The sequence below is a fragment of the Fundulus heteroclitus genome, unplaced genomic scaffold (genome assembly GCF_011125445.2).
Source record: "Fundulus heteroclitus isolate FHET01 unplaced genomic scaffold, MU-UCD_Fhet_4.1 scaffold_50, whole genome shotgun sequence".
NCBI lineage: Eukaryota > Metazoa > Chordata > Actinopteri > Cyprinodontiformes > Fundulidae > Fundulus > Fundulus heteroclitus.
In genome coordinates this window covers 901,602-924,109 of record NW_023396923.1, presented here as the reverse complement: position 1 = coordinate 924,109, position 22,508 = coordinate 901,602, and positions in this window count along the sequence as shown.

Sequence of the window (22,508 nt, the reverse complement as noted above, 5' to 3'; positions counted from 1 at the left end):
CTAATCCAGAACCAAAATCACCATAAAGACAAAACGGAACATAAGCAAATAATAAAAACCCAAATCATGACAAAAATTGTATGTGGCTGAATTGAGGCAGGATACATTACTTTACAAAAATGTTGCATGACTGTTCAGTGATGAAGTAACTTATATACCTGCAGTATCAAATATGATACACACATTTTAACACGGTTTAACTGTGATATAAATAATATTTTTCTGGGTATTTGGGCAATGTCTCAAAACATAAAGCATTAATCTAAAAAACTAAATAAGAATTTTTTGGTTACTGTTGCCTTAACCTCTCTAAAACTAGAAAAAACTTTCCTGCAAATCGCGTGCGAACCAGCTCACGTGAACAAACATTTTGAAAAGTGGAAAAAAAAGCTGTTCCACTGCCTGCAGTGCAATGATAATCCATTAGGGTGCAGAATACATGTATCAAATTATATCCAACAGGTTGTTGAGGTAAATATTGCTCACGTTCAAAGAAAAGAGTCCCTAGAAACCTATGTAGCAAATATGATACAAATGGCGATAAAGCGTTAAGTTGAACAGATATACAAATCATGCTTGAAAACTGACAAACTTACTCTTGTTCAGTACATTTAAATTTTTATTTATATAGCGCCAAATCATGAAACATGTCATCTCAAGGCACTTTACAATGTCAAAATCAATCAGATTATACAGATTAACTCAGATTATACAGATTGGTCAAAAAAATTTATATATAAAGGAACCAGTTAATTTCATCAAAGTCGTAACAAGCAGCATTCACTCCTGGAGAAGCGTAGAGCTACAGGGAGAGTCGTCTGCATTGTACATGGCTTTGCAGCAATCCTTCATACTGAGCAAGCATGAAGCGACAGCGGGGAAAAAAACTCCCAATTAACGGGAAGGAAAAACCTCCAGCAGAACCGGGTTCAGTATGAACGGTCATCTGCCTCGATCGACTGGGGGTTACAAAAGACAGAGAAGAGACACAACGCAGCTGTTTAGAGCATTGAGCCCAGATGTTCTGAGTTCAACTCCCACAGACTGCCACTCTGGGTCCCTGAGCAAGACCCTTAACCCCCGATGGCTCCCCAGGCGCCGCACAGTGGCAGCCCACTGCTCCCCAAGGGGATGGGTTAAGATACAGAAGTGAATTTCTCCATTGTGAGATCAATAAAGTTCAAATATTATTATAACTATAGAGGTAGCTCAGGGTAACATGAGCCAGTCTAACTATAAGCTTTGTCAAAAAGGAAAGTTTTAATCTTAGTCCTAAAAGTAGACAGGGTGTCTGCATCACGGACCAAAACTGGGAGTTGGTTCTACAGGAGAGGAGCCTGATAGCTAAAGGATCTGCCTCACATTCTACTTTCAGAAACTCTAGGAACCACCAGCAGACCTGCAGTCTGAGAGCAAAGTGCTCTGTTAGGAACATAAGGGGTAACCAGAGCTCTGATATATGATGGAGCTTGATTATTAAGGGCTTTATGCGTTAGTAGAAGAATTTTAAATTCTATTTTTGATTTAACAGTAAGCCAGTGAATGAAGGCTAAAATTGGAGAAATATGATCCCTCTTTTTGATTTTCATCAGACCTCCTTCTGCAGCATTTTGGATCAGTTGAAGACTTTGAACTGCATTTTGTGGACTTCCTTATAGTAGTAAAGAATTACAACAGTCCAGCCTTCAAGTAACGAATGCATGGACTAGTTTTTAAGCATTGCTCCTGGACAGAATGTTTCTAATTTAGAAGTTGAAAAAAGGAATCTCAGGAAACCTTTTTAATATGGGATTTCAATGACCTGTCTTGGTCAAAAATAGCACCAAGATTTTTTACTTTATTACCAGAGGCCGCATGTGGAATATTGCTAAAGTAATACTTTAGCAATATTTCCAATTGATAAAGTGTTACTGTTACAGTATTTCTTTTCAGTGTTTATCCACCAATTTAACTGTCAAATATTCATAAAAGCTGTCTTAAAGCAAGACTCGAAACCCTTAAACACATGAAATAACAGTTAACTTTAAAGTACTAAAAGGTTTTGTTAACTTTTGACATAAAGCTGAATTACCAGCTAGTAAGATACCTTTGATAAAATTGGTATACTAATGTTTAAACCAGGGGTGTCAAACGTACGGCCAGCGGGCCGAATCCGGCCAGCTGAACGCTTTAGTCCGGTCCAGTGGCCCAATGCATTTTCATTATTCAACGGCTGTATCTCCTCGCTGCATCGACCGATCTTCACCAGATTTTATATGAGTCGTGGGGGAGTGCTGCCCAACGCGTTCGTGTGAATCGCCCGGTGGACGGGCGGGAAAAATGCGTGACAACTTCTGCGGTGGCTGGCGACCGGCGGTGTGCGAACCCCCGCGGTGGCCAATAGGCCAGAGCAGCGTTTGGCTGTGAGGGCCGATCAATTAATTATTATTATTATTAATCTGCCACCCCAAAGAGGGGCCTTTTTGAGGGCTTTATCATATTCAAAAACTCACCAAACTTGGCGGATGCATGAAGACTGTTTAGATTTTTGTGACGACCTTAAAATACAACATTTTTAAAGAAAAATGCCTCAACGGCGCCACCTAGAAATTTTCAAAGAACCATTTGCCATTCACTTACCTCATTGTAGAAACATGAAATTTGGTACAGTTTCAGAGCTCAACAAGATGCTCAGAATTTACAATTAATGTCATAGTGCAAGTATCACAGGAAGTTGGCCATTTTAGATTGAAGGTCGTAATTTGACCTAATTTTTGACGTTTACAGCATTGGTATTTGATCGAACCCCTCCTAGAGATTTTGAGTGAGCGGATTGAAACTCGGTCAGTCTGATCATAAGGCCATGCCTTATGATCAGACTGACCCAGTTTCAAGCAGGGGTCAAATTTCATTAGCAGGGGTCAAATTTCACCTATTCGCCACAAAAAATAAAAGTGTTATATCTCCTACACAGAAACACACAGGGGCATCAAATATTCCGTGATTGATCATCATCGGGTGTCCTACAAAACCCAATGATCAAATGATGACATATTTCAGGCCACGCCCCCTGACAACAGGAAGTGTCTTGTTTTGCTGTAAACGGTCGCTATGTTACCCCTCTAAGCTAATCAACATAAAACTGTGTCCAGAGACAGAAGACATGTTGGTGTGTTATGGATTCCAGCCCCAAGTGGATTTGATGGAGCAGGGGGGAGTGGTGGCGTGGCGAAGTCACCTCAAATGCCACCGTCATACGTTTGGCTCTGAATTCCACAGTTTTGGGCCGAGCTGCTTAAAACTCACTTGGATGCATCCTTTTCCACCCCTCGACAGTAATCCATAACAAACTTTGGTGGGCGTGACCTGATTTCTCTATAGCGCTCCCTAAAATATTTTAAATGATCAGCCCCTAGCCTTGCTTTAAGCTAGATTTACTAAAGTTAGTACACAACATACACATGTAGAAAATTGCTAAAGTAACACTTTAGCAATATTCCAGTTGCAAAAGTAATAATTTTACATGATGACTTTTGGGTGTGTATCCACAAACTTTCATAAAAGCAGTCTTAATGCAAGAAACGAAACCCTTAAACACATGAAATAACAATTAACTTTAAATAACTAAAAAGGTTTTTTTAACTTTTCACATGAAGCTGGATAAAAAGCTAGTAAGATACCTTTGATTAAATCTGTAAACTGATGTTTAAACCAGGGGTGCCAAACGTACGGCCCACGAGCCAGATTCGACCCACTGAACGATTTAGTCCAGCCCGGTGGCCAAATGCATTATCATTATTCAACGGCTATATCTCCTCGCTGCATCGAGCGATCTGCACCATATTTTTTGAGAGTCGTGGGGGAGCGCTGCCGAATGCGTTGGTGTAATTGGCCCAGGGGGGTAGGCAGGGAAAATGTGTGACAGCTTCTGCGGTGGCTGGCGGCCGGCGGTGCGCAAACCCCCACGGTGGCCAATAGACCGGAGCGGCGCTTGGCTGCGAGGGCCGAACGATGAAGCTTGCGGCTTTAACTATTATTATTCTGCCCCCCTAAAGAGGGGCCTTTTTGGGGGCTTTATCATATTCAAAAACTCACCAAACTTGGCAGATGCATGAAGACTGTTTAATTTTTTTGTATTTTAAGGTTGTCACAAAAATCTAAAGAAAAATGCCTCAACAGTGCCACCTAAACATTTTCAAAGGACCCTTTGCTATTCACTTACTTCATCGTCGAGACATGAAATTTGGTACAGTTGTAGAGCTCAAGAAGATGCTCAGAATTTAGAACTAATGTCATAGTGCAAGTATCACAGGAAGTTGGCCATTTTAGATTGAAGGTCGTAATTTGACCCCAATTTTGACATTTATAGCATTGGTATTTGATCGAACTCCTCCTAGAGATTTAAAGTGAGCGGCTTGAAACTCGGTCAGTCTGATCATAAGGCATGGCCAATTAAAAGTTATCAAAACGGTGAGTTTTTGAGCATGCTAAAGAGGCGTTAGCAGGGGTCAAATTTCACCTACATGCCAAGAAACACAAAACTGTTATATTTCATACACAAAAACTCACAGAGGCACCAAACTTTCAGTAATTGATCATCATCAGGCCTTCTACAATATCTAATGGTCAAATGATGACATCACTAGAGCCACGCTCCCTGGCAACAGGAAGTGTCATGTTTTTTTGTTTTTTTTGTCCCAGTGTCCTGTCTAGCAATGTGGCAATAGGAATTGATGTCTCAATGCCAGATAGAGCTCGACAGATTTTGCTTTCACAAGTGGAGCGAACAGCTTTCGCCATAGTGCTCTGCTTGATTTATGCATGTTAATAGCTTCATGGTGATTTCTGCAGGGAGAATTTCAAATTATATGGACACTACAATGGGAGAGTAAAGGTAGAACAAGAAGAGACAAAAAAGAAAGAGAAGAGGTGAAAGAAAGAAGAGATAAAAGGGAGAGAATGATAAAACGTTCTCCGTCTGCTCCATCACCTAGAAAGAGAGATGCAAAAAGAACAGCACAACCAACAGACATAAAGCAATAGATACAATCGAGTAACACCTAGATGCCATTGCTAAATCATATGTACTATTATTTAAGCTGGCATGTGTAAAGTGAAACCTGAAAAAAGTAAGTGAAAGAACATAAATAAATAAATTAATTACAGGCTTTTTGTATATAAGTGAACACTTAATACCTGGAACCCTGCACCTGTGGGAGTTTGTGAGAGTGCACTAGTTTAGGTGAAAATTATTCAGAAGGAAATAGCTCGATAGTGGTTGTGGAGAACCAAAGGCCCGCCTTCCCCGAGCACAGAGGCAGGAGTCAGGGGACCCATAACCTCAGACTCCCAAAGGGGTCCCCAAAGCAGGGCTCCAAGGAGGGGCCGACACAGGATATCTGCAACCCCCCCCCCCAAGGAAAGAGGAGAGACGACCCAGAGGAAATCCCCCAGCCACCGCAATGCCGACGCCCCCAAGAGCCGCAGGGACGAGCCCGTGGGCTCCACCGGCAGCCAGCCCCGCTGAAGTGGTCCCGGCCATGGGCACTGAGGGCCAGAGGCCCCAGGGGCACCCCGGCCGCCCCCCAAAGCTGCCACCGGGAATGAGCCGGCACACACCCGGGAACCCGCCCCAAATCTGAGGCCCACCAATGCGCCAGAGGGCCAAGGCGCCTGCAAGCGCAGCGGAGGAGGGCAGGACGTAGGGGGATGGGCTCCGCACCTCGTGGAGACTTGAGATGTTCTTGGGAGAGGGAGCGGACCGGACCCATACCTGGAAGAAAAGAAAAAAAAATACATGAATGTGCGTTGTGAAAATGTTTGGAGTGAAAGTGTCTAAAATGCATGATAAAATTGGGGAGAGGATCATCACCAGAAAGTGGCAACCTACAGTAACGCCCCCTCCCCAAGGATCTACATGTGTGGCGGCGTGATGGAGCAGGCAGAGGGAGGAGTCCGGGGATGAGGAGCAAAGGACTGGGGAACCATCCCAGGGAGACAGCTCCCCTACTGACTCCAATAGGCACCCCCGCTCCCCGAAAGCCCCACCCAGAGAAGGGGGCCCCGCCAGCAGCACCACCGTAGCCCGGGGCCAGGGAGAGGCCGCAGGGCCCGCCAGCCAAACACCCACCAGGACCAACACCTCCACTCCCCCAGCCCACCCACCAAGCCTACTGGCTTTACCCCCCCCCCCAAAAAAAAAAATAAAATAAATGAATAAATAAATAAATAAGAGGGGGTACCCTGGCCAGCCAGCCCGCACGAGCCATCCCAAACCCCACCCCCCAAGCGAAACCCGCACCGACACGGACCAGGACCGGGACAGGGGGCTGGACACAAGCCCACCAGAACGTCCACCCCCCCCCACCCGTAGATTTAATCCCTCCCCAACACTAACTTTCAAACAACTCACCATACATTCGACAGTAGACATCCAGGCTGGGTAAGTCCCTACTCCCCCTCCTTCCCCTCTTTCCACTAGCAGAGTGCCGATCCAATGAAGGGGAAGAGCATCTGCCCAGAGATGTTAATGTCCATGCCCCCCTACCAGCTCAACAGGCCCGAGGCCCCCCAGCGCAACACAGGGGCAGACACCTGGGTGCGCGCCGGCTCACACCCCAAGCGGCACACCCCCCGGAACCAGAACCCCCGAGGCCCTCCCAAGCCCTTTCCAGATGGGGGCAACATACCCTGGAGTCAGACCCACCAGGCGCCCCACTCTGAGTGCCCCCAGATTAATTTTTTATTAATTAAGGTGAGAGTAACAGGAGCGTGATCACTGATAGCAATAGGATGAATTACCGTCTCTGAAACTTCCGACAGCAGTGAGCTGCTTATTAGAAAGTAGTCCAGATGAGAGTACGAATGGTGAACATTTGTAAAAAAAAGTATATTCCTTACCATTAGGATGAAGAGATCGCCATGCATTGCAAAGACCAAAATCACTCATGTATTATTTGACTACATTTACTGACTGCCAACTACGCTGAGCCCCTGTTTTATTCAACCTGTCTATATCGTTATTTAAACCAAAGTTGAAGTCACCTCCTATAATTAGTGAACAATCCCTGTGTTTTGAAAGTGCAAGGAAGAATTGGTGGAAAAATGAGGGGTCATCAACATTTGGACCATATATACTGACAATACATAGCTTCTGGTTATGGATAGCTATTTTAATTATGTATCTACCTTCAGGATCTATAGTTTTGTCTAATATTTTAAAACAAAAGTTTTTATGGATTAAGATTGCTACACCTCTCTGTCTGGAGTTATAGCAGGCCGCAAACACATCAGGGAACTCAAGTGAATTAAGCTCACTTGCATTTGTAGCTGATTTGTGGGTTTCTTGCAATAAGACAACATCTGGGGGCGCTAGTGAGCACCTGATGAAGTAGACACGTTTTTCCTGAGCTCCTCTCCATGTTATAGAATAACTCGGTATTTAATTCAAAATTCACCAGTTTACCCGACCTCTTGTTAATTTAACCTTGGACTAAAATCGAGGAGATGCGAAAAACAAAGACTGAGCGTGGAAAACAGCTGGATAAGAGCCCTATCGAGACTAAAACGCCTGCATCGCTGGGGTTATTGCTAGCACCAGAACGTGCAATGGCAGATCTCGAGACTAGCAAGGACACTAAGGCAGAGTCGAGCAGCATTCTTCTGGCAATAGAAAGTATGAACAAGACGATGACTGATCGATTTGACCCATTAGAGGCAACGCTAGCATCTACTCAAGCATCTTTGGTGAGTCTAGGAAACCGTATGGCAGAAATTGAAGAACCTAACTCCAACTACGACCACTGCCTCTCACAAGTTGAACAGGCCTGCGTGAAAATGCGGGCGGAAAACCAAGCACTCTGTTCAAAAGTAATTGACCTGGAGGCTCGCTCTAGGCGTCAGAATATAAAAATTGTTGGCCTGCCCGAAAAGATCGAGAAGAGAAGCCCGGTTGAATTTCTGGAGAAGTTTATCCCTGAACTGCTAGGCGCTAGCAATTTTTCCAGCCCTGTTGTGGCTCAAGCACACCGTCTAGGGCGACTATCTTCGGAGGAAAAGGCACGACCGCGTGTGATGATAGCCCGGATTCATCACTTCCAAATCAAGGAGAAAATACTACAGCTTTCTCGTCAATAATTCCCCCTGAAATACAATGAGGCGGCGATCCATTTCTTCCCCGATTTACCAGTGGAGGTGATTAAACAGCGCCAGGCTTTTGAAGATGTCCGAAAGAGGTTTAAGGAGGCAGGCGCAAGGGTTGGCTTCATCTACCCAGCTCGACTCCGGGTCACTCTGGGGAACTCGGCAAGTTTTTTCTTCACTACAAGAAGCCGAGGTGTTTGCAGGGACTTTGTCTTGAACACTGCATGCACTTGGGATGGCGAATATTATCTGGTATGTGACTTTGTGTTCTGCCATTACGCAGGTCGGGACATTCTCATTACCGTGGTTTAAATTTACTTGTGTTTTTTTTTTATTTGCATATTTGGAGAGAGAGCATAGGGCTCTTTTTTGTTAGCTTAGCCAAATCAGTCTTTCATATGGTCCGGCAGCCTCTATGCCTGTTTGAGGGGAGCGTGTTCTCACTTTGTTTGGGAAAGTGGGACGGGGGGAGGGAGGGTAAGTTCTTAGCTGTGTGTTCTTTATTTATTTTTTTCCTCTGTGCTGCTGTCAGTGTTGTTTAAGGGCATCACATTTTTGCATTACTGTACTTAGATATGCATCCTAGACTTTCTTCAAGAGGTGGTGGCATTACTTTTACTAGTTGGAATGTCCGTGGATTGGGACATGCCATTAAGAGGGGAAAAGTCTTCTCTCATTTAAAGTCCTTAGCGGCAGACATCATATTCCTACAGGAAACTCATATTAAGCCCACAAGAGCAAACTTGCTTAGCTTTACTGGAGAATGTAGACTGAAAAATTTAGAGGAGTGGCTATTATGATTAGCAAGACTATTCCATTTAGGCATATTTCCACCGTGTGTGATCCTAATGGCAGATATATTCTGGTGACAGGCTACATTTACTCATATCATGTCACACTTTTAAACATATATGGTCCCAATTTTGATGACCCACATTTTTTCATTAAGGTCTTTAATTTACTGCCCACTCTCTCAGACACACATGTGATTATAGGTGGTGACTTGAATTGTGTGCTTGACAATTTTTTGGATAGATCAGCCCAAACAAACCAGTTGCCCTCTGCTGCCTCCACAACCTTGAATAATTTAATGCTATCCACACATCTAGTTGACATATGGAGGCTTCAGCACCCCACACATAGGGATTATTATTTTTTCTCACAGAGACACACATCTTTCTCTAGAATCAATTATTTTTTGCTTGACTCCAATTTGATATCAAATGTAATCTCCACCACACATCATAATATTTTAATTTCTGATCACTCTCCCATATCATTGGTACTTGACCTCAACCATAAGTCCGTTCGTCCGTCCGTCTTCTTCCGCTTATCCGGGGTCGGGTCGCGAGGGTAGCAGCTTCAGTAGGGAGGCCCAGACGTCCCTCTCCCCAGCCACTTGGGCCAGCTCCTCAGGAGGAATCCCAAGGCGTTCCCAGGCCAGCCGGGAGACATAGTCCCTCCAGCGTGTCCTGGGTCTTCCCCTGGGCCTCCTCCCGGTGGGACGTGCCCGGAACACCTCACCAGGGAGGCCTCCACGAGGCATCCTGACCAGATGCCCGAGCCACCTCAACTGGCTCCTCTCGACGTGGAGGAGCAGCGGCTCTACTCTGAGTCCTCCCCGGATGACTGAGCTCCTCACCCTATCTCTAAGGGAGAGCCCAGACACACTACGGAGAAAACTCATTTCAGCCGCTTGTATCCGGGATCTCGTTCTTTCGGTCATGACCCAAAGCTCGTGACCATAGATGAGGGTAGGAACGTAGATCGACCGGTAAATCGAGAGCTTCGCCTTTTGGCTCAGCTCTCTCTTCACCACAACGGATCGGTACAGCGCCCGCTTCACAGCAGACGCTGCACCAATCCACCTGTCGACCTCCCGCTCCATCTTCCCCTTATTCGTGAACAAGACCCCAAGATACTTGAACTCCTCCACTAGGGGCAGCACATCCTCCCCAACCCGGAGAAGGCACTCTACCCTTTTCCGGTTCGTGACCATGGTCTCGGATTTGGAGGCACTGATTTTCATCCTGGCCGCTTTGCACTCGGCTGCGAACCGCTCCAGTGAGAGCTGTAGATCACGCCCTGTCGTACAGAGACCTGACAGCCCTTATTAAAGGGTCCGGTACTCCATACTCCTCGAGTACCCCCCACAGGATCCCTCAGGGGACACGGTCGAATGCCTTCTTCAGATCCACAAAGCACATGTAGACTGGTTGGGCAAACTCCCATGCCCCCTCCAGAATCCTGCTGAGGGTGTAGAGCTGGTCCAGTGTTCCACGGCCAGGCGAGGCCTCAACCATAAGAAACAGCAATATAGTTGGCGGTTCCATCCCTCACTTCTCTCTGACTCCTCGTTTACTCAGTTAATTTCTTCTAGGATCTCAGATTTTCTGAAATAAACTATAACCTAGAGGTTACAGACTCCACCTTATGGGAAGCTTTTAAGGCTGTGACTAGAGGGCACATCATCTCTTTTGAAAGCTCAATGAGAAAAGAAAAGAAAAAAACGTCTTTTAGAAATTGAAAAAGATCTAACTCAACTAGAAACTGCCTATAAATCTTCTGCTAACTCCACTACCTTACAGAATATTCTTAAACTGAAGTATGAATATAATGACATTTTGTCTGCTCAGGTACAGGATCAACTGTTTAGACTGAAACAGGGACAAGCCCTAGAAGTTATTGGCCCGACAACTGAGAGGTTTGCAGGCTAGCAGAGCTATACATAAAATCAAATCAAAATCTTGGGACGTTATCACTGACCCCAGCAATATAAACAAGCGCTTCAGGGAATATTATCAACAGTTATACACATCTAAAGCTGGGGGGCATGCCTCTGCGTGGCTGAAGAATTTGAATCTCCCTAAATTGAGTGACACAGCATGTGAGGCACTTAATGCTGACATCACCACCCAAGAGATTCTAGATGCTATAAAGTCCTTTCCTATTGGCAAGAGTGCTGGACCAGATGGTTTTGGAATAGAGTTTTATTTCCCGAACAGATAACTCCTCTCTTGCTCAGGATGTTCAATCACTCATTTGAAACTCAGAAGTTTCCAAGCTCCTTATATGAAGCCAACATCTCACTAATTTCAAAAGAGGGGAGAGATGAGACTGAGCCCTCATCTTACCGTCCGATTGCATTGCTGAACTCTGATATGAAAATTTTCACAAAAGTGATGGCTAATAGGTTAAACAAACATATTGCCTCCATTATCCATGCTGACCAAACGGGTTTCCTTCCTGGAAGGTTTTCCTTTTTTAATGTTAGAAGAACATAATGTACCATGACTATAAGAAGGATCAGAAGGTGGCTGTCCTCTGCTTAGACGCAGAGAAAGCCTTTGACCAGATTGAGTGGGCATACATGTGGAGGGTGTTGGAGGACTTTGGATTTGGTAGCTGTTTTATTTCATGGATTAAAATTCTATATGCCCAGCCTTCTTCTTCCATTCTAACAAATCAAGAGAGGTCAGCTCCATTTCCATTACATCGTGGAACGCGCCAGGGCTGTCCCCTCAGCCCTCTCCTGTTTGTGATTGGTATTGAACCTCTTGCTATTGGTATCAGGCAACACAGCTCTCTCAAACCTATTCGTTTAGGTGATGTGGACCACCATCTATCTTTATATGCAGATGATGTGGCAATGTTTATGTCACAGCCTTAGCAGTCTATCCCCATTATGTTAGACTTTATAAAGTCATTTGGTGAGGTTTCTGGGTACACAATTAACTGGCAAAAAAAGTAATTTCTGTCTTTTGGGGATAACCATAAAGCGGAATTTCTGCATAAACTCCCATTTAAAGTTACAGACAAGTTGAAGTATCTTGGAGTAACCCTACCAAAAGATCCTAAATTCATATTTAAACTGAATTTTCATGAAAAAGTAGAAAGATTAAAAGAAGATATTGGCAAGTGGCGCATGCTCCTGCTTTCTATGGTGGGTCGTATAAATGCTATCAAGATGGTCTCACTGGCAAGATTCATATCTCTTTCAAAACCTTCCTATTTTCTTAACAAAATAATTTTTTAAACTACTAGACTCAATAGTCATGCCTTTTGTCTGGGGTTTTAAAGCTCATATAATCTCCAAAGCTCATTTACAAAAACCCAGAGAGAAGGGGGGATTTGGGTTACCATGCTTTCAGCATTATTATTGGGCAGCAAATCTTAGAGCTCCTGCCTATTGGCGGGAAGGCTACAGCCTGGAAATTTCCACGTCCACCCCTGCGTGGGTGGCCATTGAAAAGAAAGATGTTAAAGGCAGTTCACTTCCAGCTCTACTTTTCTCAACACCTGTACTATCTGTAAAGACTAAAGTAAATAACCGAATAGTTCTTAACTGTTTGAAAATATGGCTGCAAATTAAGAGGTACTGCAAGCTGCCTAGCACATCTGTATATGCTGGTGTAACTAATAAAGCCAAGGGTGATCTTCTGATCACTGAACAACTGTCCATTAATATAAAGTCTGTCAACCGAAATGGTGGCTTTAACGCCATCCATCATGTATTTCTTCCTGATTGGGAACAGTACTCGGCTGCGATCTAGGATTTCCTTAGGAAACTGATCATTAACACTAAAGTCTGTCCCTCTGAGTTCCCTGCCGCAACTTCTAACAAATTCTTTTTGTTTATAATGCTCAAATTTAGCTACAATCGGGCGAGGATGGGTTTTGTCGGGTTTCTTACCTCTGAGCCGGTGGACTCAATGAAAAGTGATATTTTTTACCTGTTCCCCCGGGATTTTCAGCTTCTGCGGGAGAAAATCACGGATTGTACCCTCGGCTACCTCTCCCTGCTGCTCCTGGATGCCTGCAAAGACGAGATTATCTCTCATACTTCGCGACTGTATGTCCAGAATGGATTCCTTAATTTTCTTATTTTCGCCGGTGTTTTATGAAATGTTTATTTCAGGATCGGGAGAGATCGGCAAACACAAATAAGGACTCAAACACTGTTTCTGTTAGAATATAAGGCACGCATTTATTATTATTCCCCACAGAATACAGCACATCAAAACAACTAGCTCTTCACACACGCAAAGTAGCAAGCATTAAAGCAACAAGCTTTCAGACAAACGTGACGCTCAGATTCTCAGAATCAGCTCTTACCATTGACACGAACTGGGAGCCCTCAGTCCTAGGTTAAGATCAGCATTCATGATGCCGGTATCCACACACGAACTCACAGCAGACTCACCGGACCGAGGGCAGTCTCCTCTTTATATACTTGTAAACAAAGAGTCAGATGTGGAGCGAGAGTGGCCAGTTCTCCCTCCACAGCTGCCCTGCTTCCCAAAGCATGGATCCTGCTTCCCTGTGATTCCTGTAAGTGTTTCTCATTAATATGTTCCTCAACTCATCATACATCCCTCTTGTCTATTAGGGTTTTAGGAGCCAGACCAAAGCACAGTGTTGTATAGTAACGAAGTAAAAATACTTCACTACTGTACTTAAGTATATTTTGGAGTACTTTATATCCATCCCGCTCTTAGAGCGGGATGGATATTCGGTCTGACTACCAAACAATTACAAGAAATGACAACGAAGCAAACAAGAGAGCTGGAAGCAGCGCTATTAATTTCTGTTTGAAACGTCAGTATTGATGTCAAGACTGAAGTAAACATTGACACTAGGAGGGTTAGCTAGACAGCTAGGAGCACAAGAAGCTGAACCAGGCAGTAAAACTGCCAAACTGAAGAAACTCGGGTTCCTTGCAGGCAGAAGGGAACTCTGCTTTGTTCTGATCCTTGTTCTCCTAGCTGCTGTAATTATAGAACCTCTGCTAGTATGAATTTTTACTTCAGTGTTCAGCCTGACACCAGCGCTTATGTTTATCAGCCTGTATGCTTATGCTGGACTTTTTGCAGACACAGCGCTACAGGTTGCCAAATCTCACTAATGGTTTCCAGGCCAAACCAGCATAAAACCTGCCCAACTTAAAAGAAAAAACAAGCCCAAGTCTCAAACTCTCTCATGTTAAAAGCACATAACTATTAAACACATAAGAACATGCCATTAGCATGTTCTTACTGTGCTGAAGCAAAAAAAAAAAAAAAAAAAAAACTTCACGCATACGGGCTCCGCACAAAATGTACAATCAGACAACTAAATAACACACAAGATCACTTTAACAATCATGATATACCAACCGGAAAAAAGAAAACTTTTATCAATAGCTTCCCAACATGAGTTGTAAATCTACCGTAATATAAACTTAATTTCTCTCAGTATAGCTCAAACAAACATTTCTCTTTCACAGCCATGAAATATTTTTAGGTTGATCAGTAGAACTCAACCCCTCTTGGGCGTTTACATTGACCAAACACTTGATTAACCATTATTCTTTTCTTGTTGTATTATAACAATCAATATTATTCATTATAACTATTATTCATTGATGATATCAGATTCGACTTATTTAAAAAATAAATTGATCAGTAAAATGAACTCCCCCCACCCCAACATAATTTTTAAAGTGCATAGCACTGACCTACTTGAAGAAGGAAAACTGAAAGCTTACAAAAAGGTTGTATTTTCTGTCTAAACTTGGTCTAAATTTCTCCTGCACTTGGTTGTTTATATTATTACTGTGAATGCAGTAGGCATTCACAGTTATTGAGATCCTCTTACGCGTTTTTACTGTTTAAAGTTTAATTCGCTTCTCCTCCTACAGTTTTTGTCCGATTTCAACCATTCAACTTTTAAACTATTCAGCTTCTACTGGAATCGATGGCTATATCTTTTTGTACTTTTAACTTTTCAACTTTTTAAAATATTCAGCTTTTTCTGCAAATTTTCAGCTTTTTTCCCCCCATAGGAAATGAATGTAATTCACTAAAATTCCGCTCATTTCAGCTGCTTTTTGACAGCTTACTGCTTCAGCCTACTTTCGGCTAGAAACGCCATTCAACTTTTAAAATGTAGTGATATCTTTCAGCTATTAGGGTATATTTCAGCTTTTTCATTTCTTTTACCAATTTCATATAGTACCTCCTTAAAATAATTTTGGCTTTTCAAGAAATTCAGCAAATAACATGCGTTGCTATTGTCGTCAAGGAGGCAGTTATAGAGTGCACACTCTAGAAATTTAACAAATTCTTCTTGTCCGAACAACTTCTTCTCACTCGCTCAATTTTCGACCTAGCCATATAAATTATACATCAAAACGTAGGATTTTTTGTCTGGATTCAGGAAATGTAACCCTCATTGGTGTAGCATTTATAGATTTTTTCGCAAATCACCTCAGAGCGACTGAAACCCGAAACCTCCCCCATTCATTTCCTATGGAGCGGTTTTGAAAAATGACGTCTGAAAATCCAAAACGTCACACGTTTTCGCATTGTCGCTACTCCTAAACCGTTTGATGTACAGGCATGAGACTTTCACACATGAATGTCCCAACCCTTCTGGCACTTACAAAAAGGAATTTTTTGGATAACTGTTACAGTTTTGCCGCAGGAGCAATTTGTTCGGGACTAGCGAATGTACAAAATCCTGAAAATGCTTTAGAGCTGCATTTTTCCACATGATCCACTATTTTACATCGTCGCTGTGCCTACACCAATTTTTGTACAAACATAAAAATGAGCAACATAGTCCTCAAAAGCCTGCTGATACTCACAGTGAAAGAATTATTTTGATATCTCTTATACTTTTTCAGCTAGAGCAATTTGTTCGGCCCGACAACTGATTGACTGTTTTTAGAGGATTTTTGAAATTCCTTAAAAATCCCCTTCAGATCATAATTTTTTACGCCTTCATTAAAATTTTTCCAGCAAAAACTGATAGTTTGTATTGTTCTCCTTTCCGTTACGAAATAAACGCAGAAAAAAATTACGTCTCTACCATTTACGGATAAGGAGATATGGAGCGTTGTTCGAGGCAAAGTTCTCCATTATAATCCAATAGGCAGACTCGGACACAAAGTCTCTGCACTTCTGTAGAATGGCGCGCTGCAGGTGTGTCAGTGAGTTTCCATGACGACGGAACTCTGCTGATCAGAGGGACAGGCTCCATTGGGATACAATGGCAACTTTCGACGCCCGCTGCAGCGGCAGTGATTAATGTAGGAATCTGAAATTTGCACAGTCACTTCCTCTTAACATTTTAAAAAATTTTCATGTGACTTTCAGCCATGTGTCAGTTTTCTGCCCCATTTTGGATTTCACATGCTTTCCTATTGGGCCTTTGCTTTCAACAAGACCTGGCATGATGCCCAGACACGACCCAATTGGCCAATACATTACCACCCACCTGTGGGAAATGGTGCTTCACACCATTTTGGGCAAATGTTGAGTTCTGGGCCCAGATGTGGTGAGGCTGAGTTGCTAAAGGAGGCCGATCTGACACATGAACTTTTGTGACGTTTGGTGACATTAAGTATTGGCACCCCTTTTTGAGGCACTTCCCAGTACAGGATTTGGACCAAACTGACAGAGTACAATCACCCGGTGATACTGAACACAACCATGTTAGGGGCTAACTGTTAGCATGTTGCTAACCGGAAGTAGCTCTAGGAAGCTCGTACAAACTTCTACTTCACAGAGTCTGTACTTCCTTTAGAGAGAAAGCTCCACAAGAAATGTGGCCTACGTCGCATAAAGCATTTTCAAGCTATGAGGTGTCAAACATCCAATGCTTTTCAATGGGGGGCAAAACCCCTTATACTCCTAGAAATGCAGGCCCACATATGGCTACAGTATATTCAAGTTTGAAATTCTACTTCTGCTTTGTTAAAAGATTCAGTGTTTAGAATGAGTTAGGAGATGTTTGGTGCCATTCCCTCAGTTTATTTCTTCTTCTAATCATTCAGCTATTGTTCTTTCATGTTCAAATTCTTCAACTTTTTCAAATTCTTCAACTTCTTCAATTCTTTTCAGCTGTTTTTTTCTCTTCTTCAAAGAACTTCTGCATCTTTTGCTTAATCATTCAGCTTACTGCATTCACAGTGCATTTTCACAGGAAATGCAAATTTTTCTAGTTTAAGTGAATTTGACTTTCAAAGTTTACCAAAATCTAAAAAATGTAACTTAAACTGCATTTGCTTTGTTTTACTTTTTATTACATTACTTGAGTATATCTATTTTTACAGTAATTTTCATACTTAAGTACAAGATATTTCAGATACTTTAAGACTTTTACTCAAGTAACATTTCAGTCAGTGACTTGGACTTTTACCAAAGTCATATTTTGGAGAGGTAACTATACTTTTACTTGACTCTGAGATTTCAGTACTTTATACAACACTGAGCGCAGTGTTATTGTGATATCCTACGGTGGCTGTAGCAATAATCACACCAGGGTTGTTTCTTTGGCTTCGTGCCGTTTATTTCTGCAGACTTAACAACAACCTCACATGTCTCTAGCCCGTGGTTTATTCTATATATCAACGGAGAATGTCCCAACATGTGTAGCAACATAATAGATAGGTAGCGCCCCCTTGTGGCGTTAATCAATAATGTTTATACATGTCAGTATATCTACTACAGTTATGATATTCATGACCTTCAATTTTAAAAGCTTTACCGCAAGATTCCTGGTGTAAAATGGGATGATAATCTGTCAGCTCATCTGTAATGTTTTCCTGCTGCATCTTTTCACAGATCCTGGTACAGACTGCTGAGACTAATGAAATGGGTCATGGGATCACAGTATTTAGTGTATTTTTTTAAAAAAAATTTAAAAGTCAGAGAACTACTGAGAACATTAAATTAGCTAAAATGTCTTGGTTTATAGAGAAGAACCCATGTTAGAAAGTGTTTAAATCCTTCCAAATCTCCACTCAATCAGTCATCACTGAGAGTTTATTAACAGTTGTAATTAATAAAATAAATATATCCAGCAATACATCAGTAATTCATCCATTATTGAAAGGCATTTTAGCTGAACTTGACAGGTAGTAATTATTGGCTTATCTGTTATCATCTGTTCCCAGAAGCAAACAGAGAACAAGTCTGGTTTTGTTGCATTCCGTTCAACTGACTAACCACAGCAGAGAATTTACCAATAGCTCTTTTATGAGAGACAATTATCAGATTGCGACGCAAACTTCAACAAACTAAAACACTGGAAAGAAATGTGAACCAACATCTTGGTAAACTCTTTCATAATCTCCCTGTCCTTACATAAGTCCTTGTGTAATTTTCCCATCCACTAACAACTATCCCACATGCAGCCCTGACAGAAAGAAAGGTATACAAAAATGCAACAAATGTTGCATTTGAGACCTTTGGAATATTTAATAAGTCATTATGATATTATCTATGATAAGATCGAAATGACACCTTTATTAATTAATGTAGGCAGTGATTAATTTGCGTAATCAATGAATGACCAAAAATAAAAACTTGATCCACACTTGGAGTTACACTTTTAACCTCTTTAGTTGTTTTGTAAATCATTCAGGTAAAAAAAAGAAGTTAATTTTACTTAATACTTCGAACAGTCAGAGCTTATTGTTAAAATGAAACACAAAAAGTGCATAAAAAAAATACTTTCATTTTTTTGCCTTCTCTTTCAAGTAGTTCCAAATGGCAAATTGACTGAATTTATATAGGGCTTTTACAGTCATACTGACCAACACGCCCGCGCTGACAGAGGGGGACAAACGGGTCAATTGTCCCAGGGCCAGGACAGAGGGGGGGGGTGCAAAACTGACACTCTGACCATTAAAATACAGGCAAAGTAATTTTTTGAAAATATTTGTGTAAAAATTATTTAATATTAGAGTAACTTTATATATATATATATATATATATATATATTTTTTTTTTTTAGTTTTTCACCCCGCCGCGCTCTCCGGACTGTGTTTCTTTCACCCTCTGCACATTCCGTAGTTTCAAGAGTGCTAGAAAACTGTAGCAAAACAGACCCGCGCTGCGCTCACAACAGTGAGCGCAAAGTTTCTTTTACCCTCGGAGACATGCGACTTTGGGCTTCTTTTTTCTAAATGCGCTTCTAAATTTGATGAGTCACGGGTTGCGATTTTTTTGGGCAGGTTTCTGAAAGTGAAATCGCTTATTTGGGCTCTTAAATAAGTGACGAAATAGGGGTTATTAAGAAGCCTGCCTGCACTACATTTGAGTGTATCCAGCTGAAATATCCCTCCGCCATAGGAGCCGACGGTAATAAAGCCAGACAGAGCAACTCTGCACGTATTTTCTGCAGTTTACGGTGCAATAACCGGTGATAACTGCTGAAAGTTGATTACATGGTGCAGATCACCATTTTAAGCAGAGATTGGTTCTGAAGATGAGCTTTTACACGTTGATAACATTGCAGAAACCCCAACCCATAAACCGTACTTTAATGCTTATTCATTTGTTTTCTCTGTATTTGACAAACTAAGACTGAATCACGTTGCCAAACGAAGGACCTGGAGTTACTAATCAGTTGCTAAACAGTCTCATTCAGGGTATTACGCTCCTGGCCCAGTTGCAAGGAAAGTGTAAGACTGGAATGACCTGGAAATTTAAAACCTTTTTCCAGGCTTAAACTCTATGAATATGGATAGAGACAGCAAGCAAAAATATTCAAAGAAATTATTGTTGTTGGTGTGAAAGCTCAGAATTAGATGTGTGTGTGTGTGAGAGAGAGAGTGAAGAAATGAACAAAACTCATGACTTTATTGAAATTTTTAATTTTTATTAATTTATATGTTTATGCATAATACCATGTCTACCTTTTGTTTAAGAGGCAAAAAAAATATATCGGCATGAAAACAGGCATTTAATTAATCTCGAGTTAACTATCGACATTATAGGATTAATCGCGATTAAAATTTTTAATCGTTTGACAGCACTAATATATATATATATATATATATATATATATATATATATATATATATATATATATATATATATATATATATATATATATATATATATATATATACACTGATGCTTTAATCCTAAATCTACCCATGTTAGTTAGTAGGATGTGTCATTATGCTAATTTTATGGCAACCTTATCCATTTTAGCCAGTAACCTTTTCTTTGCGTTTTATTGATGCCTGCCAGATTAGCAGAAATCACCTTACTCTAAGGTGTTCATTAAATGAAATGCTATTTAGAAAGGTCAGATTACTCTACTTATATAGTGAAAACTAATTAATTAATTTATTTATCTAACTGTTGATATAATACCCACATAATTTATTAGGTTGCTCTATGATGCCATCAAGTTACTTCTTTAAAAGTTTTCCCCTTTACATAATCCTAATGTGTTTCATAATGTGTGTTTTGTTTTAACCCTTGTGTGGTGTTCATATTGTTGTTACTCAGCTAATGTTTGTGGGTCTGGTGGACCCGTTGCATTTTGTGCTTTTTAATGCCTCACAATCAAACACTGTTATGTAAAAATACTCAACAAATGTTACTTCATCCCAATTTCAAGTTGTATAAACAAAATATTAGGTTATTTAAAACATATTAAAGCAAATTAATTATAATAAAATTATAGGAGTGGAAACAAATGTACACTTTAAGCGAGGTTTTTCCAAAATGACTGACTTTTATGTCTTTGAACTCAGATTTACTCTGTGTTCATATAGCTTGTGTTGTGCACCTGATGGGTTAAATTTCTATCAGTCAAGACAACGCACCAGCCCTATGACCTGTAGCCAATGGCCTGTACAACACATGAGGGGCAGAGTTTTACTGTGTTTTGCAGACATACTTTTTGCACTTGATGCATCTATGTTGTTTTTTTCTCTCCCCATCTTCCATACTTTGCCCTGATTCTTCTTGTTGCCAAACATTTACTGGAACAGCATCACACACTTCAGGCAAATTCTGGTTCTGCAGATTGGGTGGATAGGGCACCTGCATTCTCTGGAATCCTCCTCATTTGGCACATAGGACACCAGGGTTGTGTAACCCGCATATGCAAACTTGGAAGACTTGACTTTTGACCCGAAAAGTCCAGGAAGGATAAGAACCCCGAAGTAGCCATGTAAATGGGTTTGGTCCATTTCCTTCGACCTCTCTCCAAAAACACATCTTCCTTCTAAATTGGTGCAGTCAAGAATAATTTTCTGGATGGAATCTGTTATGAAAAGCTGAATAGAAGACTTCATGTCTTGTGTGTAAGTAACTGCCATAGTGTTGGTCCTGGTTGCATCCTTATCACATTGGTAGCCTACGGGGTGGCTCTTTTCTTGGGCGAGACCATTCAATTTCAAAATTTTTGACTTCCATATTTCCTCATTTGTTCCATGCTGACTGTCTTGTTCTTTCTAGTTCTTGGCCCTGTGGCTGGCTGCTGACGGCCTGGTCTGGTTACTTGTCTTTGTTTTGGAACTGGCTGATGCTCAATCTCGTCCTGCTTCAGTGTCACTGTCAGACCCTGAATTTTCAGAAATGGGATCCTCAAATTCTGAAACCTCTTCTTTTGCATCTTATCCCTCTATATTATCGCCAAAAACTTATTTCTCTTCCAAAATCAATTCTAGGGTCCTCTGTCCATAGTACCTTTTGGCCCATCTTGATTGGTTGTTATAAGAAATCACACTGGCAAAGCTATATTTATACTCCATCTCCTCCATTTGTAGCAGAAAGAGTGTGAGAAACTAAAGATTACCACAAAACAGAATGTTAAATGTGCCCAGATAGGAGGAGGAAAGAGTGTTGTGTGCACAGAACATAAGCTTCCACTCTTCAATTAGCCCTGGGTCCAGTGGACATCTTATATGTAATAGAAATGTGTAGGGGGGGTTTACGGCGTGTAGTCATTAAAATCGTTTTCTGATATATGTTCTTCACATAAAATGAGCCAAGGCCAGTGAATCTGAGTTTAAAAAATGTATTGATTGCATCAGTTTTCTTTCAGTAAAAAGTGAAAACGGGTCCCACAGACCTGAACACCGCATAAGGGTTGTGTACGAAAAAAATCTGAAGTGAAATGCATGAAGACGTATCTGCAGAACTCATCTGTGTTTGTTGTCGGAGGTTGTCCGAAGCCTCAGTCATATTCCTGCCATTGTCCATTTTCAGTCCGATGTCTGAGTTCAGTAGCACAAGTTTCTCCTTCCCTTCAAGCCAATCCTCCAGTCCTCACGCCTGGAAACAGAATGAATTCTGCCAGCATTTCTTGCCAAAGTAAACGCTCCAAAGGTTGAAAAGAAATTACAGCAAAACAGTCACAAACAACATTTTAACTACAGTGTTCCCTCTAACATGACAAACATTAAAGAAGCAAAAGGATAGAAAAAAAAAAAAAAATCAAACTTTGTCTCTGACAAAATAAAACTCAAAACTGGATCAGGCTGAAGTCAATGACATCACCTTTTCTCCTTGTCCCAAGGATCAGCCCCCATGTCACAGCGGCACCATTTTGGTATCTCACATCTGAGAATGTCTAAAAAAAAAAAGAGTCTAGAA